Source organism: Pleurodeles waltl, chromosome 4_2 (assembly GCF_031143425.1).
Source record: "Pleurodeles waltl isolate 20211129_DDA chromosome 4_2, aPleWal1.hap1.20221129, whole genome shotgun sequence".
Classification (NCBI taxonomy): Eukaryota; Metazoa; Chordata; class Amphibia; order Caudata; family Salamandridae; genus Pleurodeles; species Pleurodeles waltl.
The window spans coordinates 182,621,741-182,638,893 of NC_090443.1; positions in this window are offsets into that span (position 1 = coordinate 182,621,741).

Sequence of the window (17,153 nt, forward strand, 5' to 3'; positions counted from 1 at the left end):
GATTTCGAGCAGAATTTAGAGATCAGTCATATTCGGCCAGTCTGAAGAACGCCAGCACTGGCAGTATTTCGGTGCCGGCTGCTTCGACGGTCTTTGGAAAAGTCCACCGAAGTCATGATGAGGGCCTATATATTTGGTATCCCCTAAACAACTTCAATGTAAAATCTTGTGGAATAAATCAAAAATGTGAAAAGATACTTTAGTCTGCTATCAAATAAAAGGCAACTTGAGATGGTCATTGGCTAAAGGACACTTTTGAAAAGCAGTGGCTAAAATATATTGTAGCAATGCAGGAGCCATCATATGGTGGTATCCCTTTAGTCAAAGATTTTGGAAGACACAGGCAAGGGTGGTATTTGACAAGAAAACACTTTGTCCACCCAACCAACAGAAAGCCATGAGTTCTAACATGAGAAACATAGGGGATACCAAATATCATACTCCATATTAGGCATTAAATTTGGTATACCCGAAAGGAACCAGACGAGAAAGCTTTTGAAAAGAAACCAAAAACGTGAAAAGATACTGTACTCTGCTATCAAATAAAAGGCAACTTGAATTGGTCAGTGACTAAAATGTAACCCTTAAAAAGTAGGTGATACCAGATATTACAGCAACACAGGAGCCATAAAATGTGATGCCCCCATAGTTAAAGATGTTGGAAAACACAGGAAATTTAGGCGGCTGGCCTAGTTTGTAGTGGGTACCTTGGGGACTTACACCTTACACCAGGTCCAGTTATCCCTTATTAGTGAAAAGTAGTAGTGTTCTAGCAGCTTAGGCTGATAGAGGTAGTTATAGCAGACAAGCTTAGGCTGAACTAGGAGACATGCAAAGCTCCTGCAATACCACTTAGTACCACACAGGACTTATACACAAGCAAAGACAATACTCAGTGTTACCAAAAATAAAGGTAGTTTATTTGGGTGACCCAGTACCAAAAATATCTTATAGACAATACTCCTTCTGGAGGTAAGTATTATACACAGTATATACACTAGACACCAAAATTAGACAAATAAATAGTCATAGAACAATGCAAACCGAAGGAAATCCTTTAGAATGCAATGGGAGAAAATAGGTCTGGGGCAACACAAACCATATACTAAAAAAGTGGAATGTGAATCACAAATTCCCCCCTAGACTAACTCTTAGGGATAAAACCAGACCCAGACAGCTATTCACACTGTATAGGGTCCATGTCCTCACCTAATAGCCACACACAGTGCCTCTGGAGTTGCCCCATCACATAAGGTATGCTGCTATTCCTTAGAATGTAAGCGTCATGCACTGAGCCAGGAAACTTGGCGTTCACATGGGAGATGTACTGGTCTGCCAAACACACGATCTGCACATTCATTGAATGGTAACTCTTCCGGTTTCTGTATACCTGTTCACTCCTGCGGGGGGACCAAGGCCACATGTGTCCCCTCAATGGCACCTATGATGTTGGGGATATGTCCCAGGGCATAGAAGCCACCTTTCACTGTAGGCAAATCCTCCACCTGGAGGAAAACGATGTAGCTGCGCATGTGTTTCAGCAGGGCAGACAACACTCTGGACAGCACGATTGAGAACATTGGCTGGGACATGTCTGATGCAATGGCCACTGTTGAAAGAACCCTCTTGCCAGGAAATGGAGTACTGACAGGACCTGCACTAGAGGGGGGGTACCTGTGGGATGGCGGATAGCTGACATCAGGTTGGGCTCCAACTGGGCACACAGTTCCCGGATTGTGGCACGATCAAGTCTGTAGGTGACTATTACATGTCGCTCTTCCATTGTCGACAGGTCCACCAGCGGTCTGTACACCGGAGGATGCCGCCATCTCCTCTCCTGCCACCGCGGACGTGCTCTATGGATGAGAACAGCGATCAGAGGGTCAGCCAACACTGAGGTATGAAATAAACAACTTTATTGCACACATTTGTCAATCCACTATGTGCCTGTCTTAGTGTGTATGCAAGGCCTAGATGTGTATGACGCATTTAAAATTAATGCCATGTGGCCCCCTGAAATGGCGGCTCCCTGACCTGTAATGTGGGACAGTGGGATATGAGGTAACTGCGCTGGCGTTGTACACCGTCGCGGTAGGCGGTCGAAGACCGCAGCGCAATCCTGCATTGGTTAACATTGGACCCTATGGGTCCCAGGAGCCAATGACGATGTACGCCGGCGGTGACGGTACGCACCGCCGCGGACGTGACCAGCATTTTCACTCTGTTCACTCACTTGATATCTGATCTTCGACAGGAGAGGACCTACACTGCAAGTGCTACTGTGACCTCAGTGTGGAAGCGACAATGGCCGAAGGGTCTGAGGAAAGGGCCCCTGCCTTCACATTGGAGGAGTTGGACAAACTAGTGGATGGGGTCCTCCCCCAGTACACGCTACTCTACGGTCCTCCAGACAAACAGGTGAGTACACTGTGAGCATGCTGTATGGGCAATGCCCGTTTGGAGTGGTGTGGATGGGAGATGGAGGGGGGATGAGGCGTGCATGAAACGACAGTGAGTGGATGTGCATAAGGGCAAGGGTAGGAACGTGGGCCAATGACTGTGACGGTCCGGACGGTTATAGTTTTTCCTTTTCCCCTGTACTATTTCAGTAGGTCAGCGCCCACCAGAAGAAGGATATTTGGCGTGCCATCGCCAAGGAAGTCCGGACCCTGGGGGTCCACCACAGACGGAGCACCCACCACCAGAAAACATGGGAGGACATTCGCTGCTGGAGCAAGAAGACGGCGGAGGCCCAGCTGGAGATGGCCTCCCAACATGGGAGGGATGCCCGTCGCACCATGACCCCCTGATGTTCAGGATCCTGGCGGTGGCGTATCTGGACTTGGATGGGCATCCCACATGGCCCTGGAGGGCGAGACTACGGACTCTGAATTCACCAGTGGGACTGAGGGCATGGGGATCTCTGTGGCGGGGACAGGAGCTGAGACCAGCGACACCGACTCCTCCTCTGATGGGAGCTCCCTTGCAGTGGCGGGCCCCTCTGTGCCACTGCATCTACAGGTACATCCCCTCCCAGCAGCCCCTCAGCGTGTGCCCCGTGGCCGCTCACCCAGGAGGGTGGGCATCTACTTCGCCCCAGGCACCTCAGCCCCTGCCAGCCCTGCTGCCCTAAGTGAGGAGGCCATTGACCTCCTGAGATCCCTCACTGTTGGGCAGTCTACCATTCTGAATGCCATCAAGGGTGTAGAGAGGCAGTTGCAACAGCCAAATGCATACCTGGAGGGCATTCATTCTGGTCAGGCAGCCCAACAGCGAGCTTTTCAGACTCTGGACTCAGCACTGATGGCAGCCATTGTCCATGTATCCAGCCTCCCCCCTCCAACTTCCTCCACCCAGACCCAATCCCCAGTACCTCAGCCTATCCCAAGCACACCATCAGACCAGAATGCACACACCTCAACACACAAGGGTAGCTCTGGCAAACATAAGCACCATACATCCCACAGGCACTCACACAAGCATCATACCCATGCAGACATACCAACAGCCACTGCCTCCACAGTGTCCCCCTCCTCCACGTCTCCCTCCACCTTCTCTGTCACGTCTCCACTCACACATGCATGCACTACATCTTCAGCCACTACATCCATCACCAGCACGTCCCATCACCACACACCGCTCACGTGCACTCACCACCCCACTACCATTCACACATCCCCTGTGTCCTTTCCCAGTGTGTCTGTGAGCCCACCTCCCAAAGTACAAAAATGCAGTCACACAACCACCCAACAGCCATCCACCTTACGACAGCCTCCAGCCCATGCAACTTCACCCAAAATCAGCAAACGAACACCTCCTACAACCACTAACTCTTCCTCCACTCCCAAACCCCCTCCATCTACCCGTCCCAGTGTGTCTAAAAAACTTTTCCTGTCAAACCTTGACCTCTTCCCTACACCTTCCCCACCCCTTCCGTCCCCTAGGGCCTACCTTAATAGGTCCCAAACCAGCACCTCAGCCACCACTTCACCAGGAACAGTGGTAATAGCAGTAACCTGCTTCTGGAGTGCGCCAAGCAGCAGGGCAGCCAGTGTCCCAAGGAGCCAGGCGAAGGACATTTCCCCACCTCAAAAACAAAAGAAGTTGGCCACAGCCTGGAGGGAGAAGGCCAAAACACCTGCCACCAAGGACTCTGCCAGGACAACAGTTGGGAGTGGCAAGACAGCTGCGCCACCATCCAAGGTGGGGAAGGGCCAGAGAAAGAAAGGGAAGTCGTCGCCAACCTGCATGGCGGACAAGACAGGCGCCGCCACATGCACCGCCGCCAAGGGCACTGCTGCCACGGGCACCGCCGCCAGCAGCACGCTCAGTAAGCCCCCCACCAGCACCGCTGCTCAGGACACCGCCGCCAGTAGCACGCTCAGTGAGCCCCCCACCAGCACCGCTGCCCAGGACACCGCCGCCAGCAGCACGCTCAGTGAGCCCCCTACCAGCACCGCCGTCCAGGACACCGCTGCCAGCAGCACGCTCAGTGAGCCCCCCACCAGCACCGCTGCCCAATGAGTGCCGTAAGCACCGCCGCTACTGGGGCTGCCGCCAGCACCGCCAGCGGCCACGCCAAATCCTGTGCCAGTGGCACCACTGCAGACATGGCTGCCATCCCCAGTGGTCAGTCATGTGAGACTGGTGGTCCGTTCCAGGGGACTGGACAGCTTCCATGTTGGCTCACTGTCAGTGGCGTGTCGGATCCAATACCTTTGTCCTTGGCAGGATGAAGCACTCTGGGCACAAAGCCCCCTCCAGAACCAGTGGAGAATCACATCCACTACCTCTGTCCTTGGCAGGATGAAGCACTCTGGGCACAAAGCCCCTCCAGAACCAGTGAAGAATCACATACACTACCTCTGTCCTTGGCAGGCTGAAGCAGTCTGGGCACAAAGCCCCCTCCAGAACCAGTGGAGACTGTTATCCACTTGAGAGACTGGCTTTGCACTCCCCAGGATAAAGCAGTGGGCAAACCACCCACTGAAAAGACTTGAGAGACTGTGGCTTTGCACTCCCCATGATATAGCAGTGAGCAAACCACCCACTGGAGAGACTTGAGAGACTGTGGCTTTGCACTCCCCAGGATAAAGCAGTGGGCAAACCACCCACTGAAAAGACATGAGAGACTGTGGCTTTGCAATCCCCATGATAAAGCAGTGAGCAAACCACCCACTGGAGAGACTTGAGAGACTGTGGCTTTGCACTCCCCATGATAAAGCAGTGAGCAAACCACCCACTGGAGAGACTTGAGAGACTGTGGCTTTGCACTCCCCAGGATAAAGCAGTGGGCAAACCACCCACTGAAAAGACATGAGAGACTGTGGCTTTGCACTCCCCAGGATGCAGCAGTGAGCAAACCATCCACTGAAAAGACTTGAGAGACTGCGGCTTTGCACTCCCCAGGATAAAGCAGTGGGCAAACCACCCACTGAAAAGACTTGAGAGACTGTGGCTTTGCACTCCCCAGGATACATCAATGGGCATGGAGCCCCCTCGTGGAGCTGGCGTTGTGCACTCATCCGGCTGAGGTGCCCTCCCTTCCCTTCCCCCTGAGGTGCCTGTTTTATTTAGATCTGATGCACCTGCAGTGTTCTCTCCATTTGGATCGGGTATTGAGTGTGGGCCTCACCCATGCATTTTGGGCCCAGTGGTCCTCAGACTATGTAGGTGCAGTACATGGACTTGAATTCTTGGTGTACATATTTGTTAATAGTGTACATATATTTTTGAGTAATGGATTTTTCCTGATTACAATTGTTCAAATCATTTCCTTTTGTCATTGCGTTCTTCCAGGGGGGGGGGGTTGGGGGGTGTAAATGTAATGTTTCAGCATGTATTGGTGTGTGTGTTGTTGTGTGTGAAGGTGGGGGTGGGGGTGTTGCGTGTTGCGTGTGTGTGTCACTCTCTTTTCCCTCCCCCCTCCCCTGTGTCATAGGTGCAGTACTCACCGTGGTCGTCGCCGCCGTCGGTCATGCTCCTGGAAGAGGAGCAGGAAGACAATGGCAGGTAGAATTTGGAGTTCCGGCTCCATGGTGTCCTGGTTCCTCGTGGGGTGTGTAGAGGTGAGAATTTTCCCTTCCAAGTCCAGTTTCCGCCATGTTTTTGTTCGCGTTGAATCCGCCCCGGAAAAGGTGACAGATTTTTGTGGGCGGTACATTGTCTTCCGTCTGTCTGGTGGCGGTGACCGCCATGCTGTTTGTTTGTAACGCTGTGGCGGCTGGAGTGTTAAAGTGGCTGTCTATGTTGGCGGTTCCCGCCAGGGTCGTGATTCAATTTTCTTTACCGCCAGCCTGTTGCCGGTGTTACCGCCGCTTTACCACCGACCGCCAGGGTTGTAATGAGGGCCATAATGCCTGTTTTGGGGTATGATATTTGCTATCCCCTATGTTTCTCATGTTAGAACTTACCAGGATTCACTTTGACATGGCCTTCTGTTGGCTAGGTGGACAACGTATTTTCCTATCAAATACCTCCCTTTCCTGTCTTCCAACATCTTTTACTTTGGGAATACCACATATTACGCCTCCCTCATTGATAAAATACCTGGTATCCACTGCATTTCAAGTGTCCTTTTAGTCAATTACCAACTCAAGTTGCCTTTTATTTGATAGGAGACTAAAGTATCTTTTCACATTTTTGGTTTAATTACACAATGCTTTACATTCAAGTTCTTTAGGTGATACCAAATAAAGGGATTATAATAATCAAGATATAAAGATTATAATAAAGATTATTTATATTTATAAATAAAGATGAGAATATTTGGCTTCCCCTATGTTTCTTGGGATAGAGCTTACTGGAGTTCATTTTTAAATGGCATTCTGTTGGCACATTTTTTTCCTGTCAAATAATACCTTTACCTTTGTGTTCCACCATCTTCCACTATGGGGATACCACAAATGACGACTTCTGCATTGCTGTAATATTTAGTATTTTCTCCATTTCAAGGATTACCTTTTAACCACTGACCAATTCAAGTTTTATTTGATAGCAGGCTACAGTATCTTTTCTCATTTTATTTTCCTTCCCAAGATTTTGCATCTGGTTCCTTTGAGGGATACCAAATATAATGCTTCATATGGGCTATAATATTTGGTATCCCCTATGTTTCTTGGGTTAGAACTTGGCAGGATTCAATTTGACATGGCCCTTGGTTGGCTTGGTGAACACAGTATTTTCCTGCCAAACAGCATCCTTCCCTGTGTTTTCCAGCATCTTTCATTATGAGGATCCCACATGTTATGGCTTCTGCATTGCTGCAATATCTGATATCACCTACTTTTCAGGGATTATTTTTTTAGAAACTGACCAATTTTAGATGCCTTCTATTGGATAGCAGACTACAGTATATTTCCACATTTTGTATTTCATTACATAAGCTTTCACATCTGATTCCTTTGGGATATATCACATATAATGCTTCGTATGGGCTATGATACTTGGTATTCCCTAATGTTCTATGTTTACCACTTACCATGATATGATTGGACATGGATTTGTGTTGGGCGGGTGTGCACATACTATTGTCAACTGGCACCCTTCATTGTGTTTTCCAATTTCTCTTTCAGTGGGCATACCAAATATTACTGCTCATGCGTTTCTGTAGTATATCGTATCTGTAGGAGGCTGGCCTGGCTTGTAGTGGGTACCAAGGGGTACTTACACCTTGCACCAGGTCCAGGTGTCCCTTATTAGTGTAGAGGGGTGTCTAGCAGCTTAGGCTGATAGAAAAGGTAGCTTAGCAGAGCAGCTTAGGCTGAACTAGGAGGCGTGTATATCATAAGAAAACACAATACACAGATATACTAAAAATAAAGGTACATTTTTTTATGACAATATGCCAAAAGTATCTCAGTGAGTACCCTCAGTATGAGGATAGCAAATATACACAAGAGATATGTACACAATACCAAAAATATGCAGTAATAGCAATAGAAAGCAATGCAAGCAATGTACAGTCACAATAGATTGAAATGAGGGCACATAGGGATAGGGGCAACACAAACCATATACTCTAGAAGTGGAATGCGAACCACGAATGGACCCCAAACCTATGTGGCCTTGTAGAGGGTCGCTGGGACTGTAAGAAAACAGTGAGGGTTAGAAAAGTAGCCCACCCCAAGACCCTGAAAAGTGGGTGCAAAGTGCACCTAAGTTCCCCAAAGAGCACAGAAGTCGTGATAGGGGAAGACCAACACCAGCAAAGCAACAATTATGGATTTCCAGACGAGAGTACCTGTGGAACAAGGGGACCAAGTCCAAAAGTCACGATCAAGTCGGGAGTGGGCAGATGCCCAGGAAATGCCAGCTGTGGGTGCAAAGAAGCTGCCACCGGATGGTAGAAGCTGTGGATTCTGCAAGAACGACAAGGGCTAGAAACTTCCCCTTTGAAGGATGGATGTCCCACGTCGTGAACAGACTTGCAGAGGTGTTTCTGTGCAGAAAGACTGCAAACAAGCCTTGCTAACTGCAAGGGTCACGGTTAGGCTTTTTGGATGCTGCTGTGGCCCAGGAGGGACCAGGATGTTGCCAATTGCGTGAGGAGACAGAGGGGGCATCCAGCAAGACAAAGAGCCCACTCAAAAGCAAGCAGCACCCGCAGAAGTGCCGGAACAGGCACTACGAAGTGGAGTGAACCGGAGCTCACCCGAAGTCACAAAGGAAGGTCCCACGACGCCGGAGGACAACTCAGGAGGTCGTGCACTGCAGGTTAGAGTGCCGGGGACCTAGGCTTGGCTGTGCACAAAGGAAATCCTGGAAGAGTGCACAGGAGCCGGAGCAGCTGCAAATCACGCGGTACCCAGCAATGCAGTCTAGCGTGGGGAGGCAAGGACTTACCTCCACCAAACTTGGACTGAAGAGTCACTGGACTGTGGGAGTCACTTGGACAGAGTTGCTGAGTTCAAGGGACCTCGCTCGTCGTGCTGAGAGGAGACCCAGAGGACCGGTGATGCAGTTGGTTGGTGCCTGCGGTTGCAGGGGGAAGATGCCGTCGACCCACAGGAGATTTCTTCGGAGCTTCTAGTGTAGAGAGGAGGCAGACTACCCCCACAGCATGCACCACCAGGAAAACAGTCGAGAAGGCGGCCGGATCAGCGTTACAAGGTTGCAGTAGTTGTCTTTGCTACTTTGTTGCAGTTTTGCAGGCTTCCAGAGCAGTCAGCGGTCGATTCCTTGGCAGAAGGTGAAGAGAGAGATGCAGAGGAACTCTGATGAGCTCTTGCATTTGTTATCTAAAGAATTCCCCAAAGCAGAGACCCTAAATAGCCAGAAAAGGAGGTTTGGCTACTTAGGAGAGAGGATAGGCTAGCAACACCTGGAGGAGCCTATCAGAAGGAGTCTCTGACGTCACCTGCCGGCACTGGCCACTCAGAGCAGTCCAGTGTGCCAGCAGCACCTCTGTTTCCAAGAAGGCAGAGGTCTGGAGCACACTGGAGGAGCTCTGGGCACCTCCCAGGGGAGGTGCAGGTCAGGGGAGTGGCCACTCCCCTTTCCTTTGTCCAGTTTTGCGCAGGAGCAGGGCTGGGGGATCCCTGAACCGGTGTAGACTGGCTTATGCAGAAATGGGCACCATCTGTGCCCATGAAAGCATTTCCAGAGGCTGGGGGAGGCTACTCCTCCCCAGCCCTGACACCTTTTTCCAAAGGGAGAGGGTGTAACACCCTCTCTCTGAGGAAGTCCTTTGTTCTGCCTTCCTGGGCCAAGCCTGGCTGGACCCAAGGAGGGCAGAAACCTGTGTGAGGGGTTGGCAGCAGCAGCAGCTGCAGTGAAACCCCGGGACAGGTAGTTTGACAGTACCCAGGTCTATGCTAGAGAGTCGGGGGATCATGGAATTGTCTCCGTGACAATTCCATGGTCTTAGACATGTTACATGGCCATGTTCGGAGTTACCATTGTGACGCTATACATATGTGGTGACATATGTATAGTGCACGCGTGTAATGGTGTCCCCGCACTCACAAAGTCCGGGGAATTTGCCCTGAACAATGTGGGGGCACCTTGGCTAGTGCCAGGGTGCCCACACACTAAGTAACTTAGCACCCAACCTTTACCAGGTAAAGGTTAAACATATAGGTGACTTATAAGTTACTTAAGTGTAGTGGTAAATGGCTGTGAAATAACGTGGACGTTATTTCACTCAGGCTGCAGTGGCAGGCCTGTGTTAGAATTGTCAGAGCTCCCTATGGGTGGCAAAAGAAATGCTGCAGCCCATAGGGATCTCCTGGAACCCCAATACCCTGGGTACCTCAGTACCATATACTAGGGAATTATAAGGGTGTTCCAGTATGCCAATGTAAATTGGTGAAATTGGTCACTAGCCTGTTAGTGACAATTTGGAAAGAAATGAGACAGCATAACCACTGAGGTTCTGGTTAGCAGAGCCTCAGTGAGACAGTTAGTCATAACACAGGTAACACATACACAGCATACTTATGAGCACTGGGGCCCTGGCTGGCAGGGTCCCAGTGACACATACAACTAAAACAACATATATACAGTGAAATATGGGGGTAACATACAAGGCAAGATAGTACTTTCCTACAGTATCCCCTACTTCTCAAGGGTAACCTTTTAGCCATGGACCAACTGATGTTGCTTTTATTTTTTTATTTATTATAAGGGCTATTATATTTGGTATACCCTATGTTTCTAATGTTAGAACTTGACAGATTTCAATTTGACATGGTCTTATGTTGGCTGGGTGAACACAGTATTTTTCTGTCAAATACCACCCTTAGGGGCATATTTATAAGCCCCTAGCGCCACCTTGTGCCACAATAGTGTCATTTTTTTTTTTACATTATGTGGCCAAAATTCTCGCGCCACATTTACAAAGTGAAGCAATGCATGCTTTGGGCCACTAAATAACCAACTGCGCTACATTATGCCTGTGCCAGGCATAATGTATGCAAAGGGGGCATTCCCCTGTTAGGGGGGCTGAAAAATGGCGCAAGAAATCTAACAGAGTTCCTTGTGTCATTTTGTACGGCACTTTTAACACCTGCTCAGAGCAGGCGCTAAAAGGGGGCTTCCATTATTTATAATGGGCCCCTATGTACTCTGCAGGAGTAGCGCCAATATTTTGGTGCTACTCCTGCAGAGTACATCAATAGCGTCATGACAAATGAAGCTGTTGCCTCCTACCCTGAGCCATGGTGCGCTGTATTTTAAATTCGTTAGGAGGGGTGGTAAAGGGTGCAAGAAAAGTGGCTCTGCACATGGTGCAGCGCCACTTTTCTTAAATATGCCCCTGAGTGTGGAGACTCCGCATCTCTGTAGGAGGAGGACTTTAGAAGCTTGTCCCACTTCAAAGCAGGCAGCAGGTATGAATATTGGATCCTCAGACCCAACTCTTAAGATTGCGTCTGGACTTGTGGACCCTAAAAAAAATAGCTGCCCTCCTGTGTGATGTCTGCCTTGCTGACCAAGCACTTATTTGCTGCCCAAGATCTGCTTAGCTGCTGTGAACTGTCCTGCTGAGGCCAGCCTGCCTGTTTGGACCCAAAGCCTCCAGAGTGTCTCCAAAGGTCAGTCGGCTGACTTAATGTTACATGTTACCAGCTCCTCTGCTCTGCTGCAGTTTTTTTGCATCCCAATGCAGGGCCACCCATTGCAGCTTCTGTTTGTTGTGACTTTGCAAGCACAGACCAGCAAGTTGCATCTTAATGCCGACAACCAGCCCTGCTCTACGTGCCTCAATTCCGAACCGCACATCTTAGCTTCTGATTGAAGGCTTCACTAGCACTAACCAAGCGCAACACATCCCAGTACCAAGAACTGGCCAAGCTCAACGCATCTCAACTCAGTATGACGCATCTCGACGCAAGTCCTCATCGCATTTGGTGGCTTCACAATTCAACGCATCCCAAAGAAGGATCTCAAGCTCTTGTCGACATCTCCTCAACAGCCACACCGCACAGGCCAAAGCAAGGGCTTGACATCCCTACACCCAGGACACAAGATACTTTTAACCATGGACAGGACTCAGTCCTGTATCCGGCCCGTGCTCCATCGCAGTCTGCTTTTGTGATTTGGTCCTGATTCACCATGACCAGATAACCGCAGTTGGCGCTTCTTGGTTCTAAGAGCTACTTTTCTTCAAATCCTTTAAAATTGCATATATATCTGGTTCTATTTATTAGATTTTTGTTGTTTTAGTCTTAACTAATTTATTGAAGTTTCATCTGTTTTTTGAGAATGGTATGGGATTTTTCTTGCGTTGTGTTTTCACTTCACTACTGTTTAAAGTGATGCATTAATACTTTTCACATTGCCTCTAGGTTAAGCCTGACTGATTTGTGCCAAGCCACCAGAGTGTAACCACAGGTTAATTCGGGGACCTCATGTGTTTCACTGTTTCAAGTATTGTGGCTGTTGCTAGAGTGGGGTTTCATGCACTTCAACCAATAACCCAATTTCTCACAAGGGTGTTAGGTAACTAGATGACATTTTAACTATGATAGAAATGTTCAATGTATTCTCATTGCTCACAACCTGCATTAATGCTGTTGTAATACTATTCCATGTGCTTATTTTACATGTGCTAGGCAACAAATTAAACCTGTTGAAACAAACCATTTTGTAATCTTAAAAGGGGATTTATACGGAAATAAAAATACTGTTGGACAAAATATTCCATGAAGAATATCGAAGACAAAAATATTGGGAAGGTAAGTTTCTATAGACAAGCAAAGTCTGACTATATATAACTCCACATGTACCTTGACAATGTGTATATATTCAAGGTATGTAGATGTGGAGTTGAGAATAGCAAATCTATTCTTACCTATTTCCAATTACCCTCTCAATGGTTTGGACCTTAATATGTTTTACACTATATTCTGTACACACTATAATTGTTTCTGATATTCTGTCAGTGGTCCCATCAAAGCAAATTGTTTAGTGCAGTAATTGTGTGGGATATTGAAAAGAATGAAGCAGGGCTCTCAAATTACCACTGCATCGCTCAATCCCTATTTAGGGACTGTCAGTAACCTAAAAGCACAGACACCACTTCAACTATGTATTGAGCTGTGCAGGTTTACAACCTGTCCTTCACATTTAAATGCTGATGCACTGAACTATTTTCACTCATGTCATCACGGGTTGTGAAAACAAACCTTGTAAATTTAAGCCAGAGTCTTAGTTTATGCAAAATCACGACATGTTGATTACCTGAAGGACCCTTCAAGAGCCCTCATAAACAAACTGCCTCAACCTAAAGTATGCCTCAAGACACATCAAATGGGATTTAGCACTCAACAGGCAGGTCTAAGAATTCACTGTTTCAGGCCCCTTTTTGGGAGCCATTAGCCCACATCCCTGGATATTGGTTCAATGACACAGGTTTGGTGGTAACCAATACTGATAACAAAAAAAATGTGCTAAAGAAACTGTTTACAACAATATTGTATTCCTTTTAATGAAAATTACAAACATATTTAAAAAATATTAAAAAACAGTAATATAATAAAAAAATATCAATTTTGTAATACATATGTTGTTTAAAATGGTAAATGTAAATTATAGAATATATAAAATTAATATAATGTAAAGTGAAGTGAATAAATCCCTCTAATTATTTAATACCACATATAAAGAAATATATTTGTATATAAAAACAGGAATATGCATATATTTGGGTGTTTAAAGAAACAGACTGGATTACACTGGTATACAGTGGAGTGCTATATTGCAGAGCACTGTATGGTAGTGGAGGGATGCAGAGTGTAGTTGAGGTGGAGTAGAGAATCGTAGTGTGAAGTAGAGCTATGATTTTGACGGCCAGCGATGATGTGTGTGAAATCTAGGTGCACCGTGATGGAAAACCGTGGTGCGTGCGGTGTACGTAAATTTTAGCAGCCACGAGGCTAGTGTTGTGTAGTTTCTCAAGCCGCCATGCAGGTGATGCGTTGATTTCCAAGCCGCGATGCAGGTGGTGCGACGATTAAAGCCACGAGGGGGACGGCATGTTGTTTTTACAGCCGCGTTGCAGGTGGTTCTCCTAAAGTTTCCCTGCATGACTTCCTGTGCGTGGATTTCAGTCCTTGATCTACCAGCTTTACCTTTCAAGGACCCAGGGACTGGATAGGGCTCCACTTGGCAGGGCAGTAGTCTCAGTAGAGAGTCGAGGTGCTGGCAGAGGAAGTCTTTGATAGCCCTAAGACTTCAAAACAGGAGTTAGGCTCAGTCCAAGCCCTTTGAGAAACTTCTCAAGCAGGAATATACCACAAAGTCCAGTCTTTGTCCCTTTTCAAAGGCAGATGCAGCAACTACAGGACAGCCCAGCAAAGCACAGTCACAGGCAGGGGCAGCACTTCTCCTCAGCTCTTCAGCTCTTCTCCTTGGCAGAGGTTTCACTTGGTTCCAGAAGTAATCTGAAAATAGGAGGTTTTGGGCCTTCTACTTATACCCCTTTCTGCCTTTGAAGTAGGCAAACTTCAAAGGAAAGTCTCTGTTGTTCACAAGATCCTGCCTTGCACAGGCCTGGCTCCAGGCGCACACCAGGGTGTTGGAGGCTGCCTTGCGTGAGGGCAGACATAGCCCAATCAGGTGTAAGTGACCACTCCTCCCTCCACTGTACCACAGATGGCCCATCAGGATATGCAGGCTACACCCCCGCTTCTTTGTGTCACTGTCTAGTGGAGATTCCCAACAGCCCAACTGTCAGTCTGACCCAGACAGGGAAAACAGAAGCAGGCAGAGTCACAGAATGGTTTAAGCAAGAAAATGGCCACTTTCTAAAAGTAGCATTTTCAAACAGACAATTAAAAAAACAACTTTACCAAAAGATTATTTTTAAATTGTGTGTTCAGAGACCACAAATTCTTCACCTCTATCTGGTCTCAAAGGGAAACTGCACTTAAAAGATATTTATAGGCATCCCCCATGTTAACCTATGAGAGAGACGGGCCTTGCAACAGTGAAAAAACTATTTGGCAGTTTTTCATTGTTAGGACAGGTAAAACACATCAGTACTTGTCCCACCTTTAACATACACTGCACCCTGCCTATGGGGCTACCTAGGGCCTATCTAAGGGGTGCCTTACATGTATAAAAAGGGAAGGTTTGGGCCTGGCAAGTAGGTACACTTGCCAGGTCTAATTGGCAGTGCACAACTGCACACACAGACACTGCAGTGGCAGGTCTGAAACATGTTTACAGGGTTACTCATGTGGGTGGCACAATCAGTGCTGCAGGCCCACTAGTAGCATTTGATTTACAGGCCCTGGTCACATCTAGTGCACTTTACTAAGGACTTACTTGTAAATCAAATATGTCAATCAGGGCTAAATGAATCACCAATACAATTTACGCAGAGAGCATATGCACTTTAGCACAGGTTAGCAGTGGTAAAGTGCCCAGAGCCCTAAAGGCAACAAAAACTAGTCAGAAGACAATAGGAGGAAGGAGTCAATTTTTTTTGGGTTGACCCTGCAAAGTGGGCCAGGTCCAACATTCATATATCCTCAAACATAAAAGAAAATAAGCTGTCATACAGTGTTGTGCTGTATTCTGAAATTATTTTTTTCCAGTTATGTTACACATTTTGCATGTTTTCTTTTTCTTTTGTGGTGACCTCATGCTATCCACTACATTTTTCTTTATCATTTATGGACATTTTCTGGAAAAGACTTTGATAAATTAAATGCAGTATGATTAAAATTGAAATTCAGTGAGGGAACCCTGCACTTACGCACCCACAGTGCCATGTGGACCCCTGTGTAGGAGGCTGGCTTATGGTTTCATAAGAAAACACAATACACAGATATACTAAAAATAAAGGTACTTTATTTTAGTGACAATATGCCAAACGTATCTCAGAGAATACCCTCACTTAGGAAGTAAGTAATATACACAAATTATATGTAGAAAAGTAGTGGAAACAATGTAGAATCACAATAGGATGCAATAGACAAACATAGGTCTAGGGGCAACACAAACCATATACTCCAAAAGTGTAATGCGAATCACGAATGGACACCAGACCTATGGGAGATTATAGAGGGTCGCTGGGACTGTGAGAAAACAGTAAGGGTGTCCAAAATACCCCACCCCAAGACCCTAGAAAGTAGGAGTAAAGTTACCCTACGACCCCGGAAAGACACAATAGTCGCGATAGGGGGATTCTGCAAGAACCACAAGCACCAGCAAAACACTGAAGACGGATTCCTGGACCTGAAGACCTGAAAAGGAAGGGGACCAATTCCAAGAGTCACGATAGTGTCCAGGGGGGGCAGGAGCCCAGAAAACCTCCGGGTGGAAGGAGTCAAAGAGTCTGCAACAAAGAAAAGGGCTAGGAACTTCTCCTTTGGAAGGAAGATGTCCCACGGCGTGCTGGATGTTGCAGAAGTGTTTCCACACAGAAATACCGCAAACAAGCCTTGCTAGCTGCAAGGGTCGAGGTAGAGGTTTTTGGGTGCTGCTGGGGACCAGGAAGGACCAGGATGTCGCCCCTTGGAGGAGGGGACAGAGGGGGCGCTCAGCAACTCAGATAGCCCCCACAGAAGCAGGCAGCACCCGCAGAAGTACCGGAGCAGGCACTTGGAAGTTCTGTGAACTCTGAGTCACAAAAGGAGGGTCCCACGACGTCGGAGTCCAACTCAGCGGGTTGAGCACTGCAGGGCGGAGTGCTGGGGACCCAGGCTAGGCTGTGCACAAAGGAATCCTTGGTGAAGTGCACAGAAGCCGGAGAAGCTGCAAATCACGCAGTACACAGGTTTGCTGTCTGAAGTGGGGAGGCAAGGACGTACCTCCACCAAGTTTGGACAGAAGGGCCACTGGATTGTGGGAGACACTTGGACCCAGCTCCTGTGTTCCAGGGACCACGCTCGTCAGGATGAGAGGGGACCCGGAGGACCAGTGATGCAGTCTTTTGGTGCCTGCGTTAGCAGGGGGAAGATTCTGTCGACCCATGGGAGATTGTTTCGTGGCTTCCAGTGCAGGGTGAAGGCAGACAGCCCTTAGAGCATGCACCACCAGGAAACAGTCGAGAAACCCGGCAGGATGAGGCGCTACAATGTTGCTGGTAGTTGTCTTGCTACTTTGTTGCGGTTTTGCAGGTGTCCTGGAGCAGTCATAGGTCGATCCTTGGCAGAAGTCAAAGAGGGAAGTGCAGAGGGACTCTGGTGAGCTCTTGCATTCGT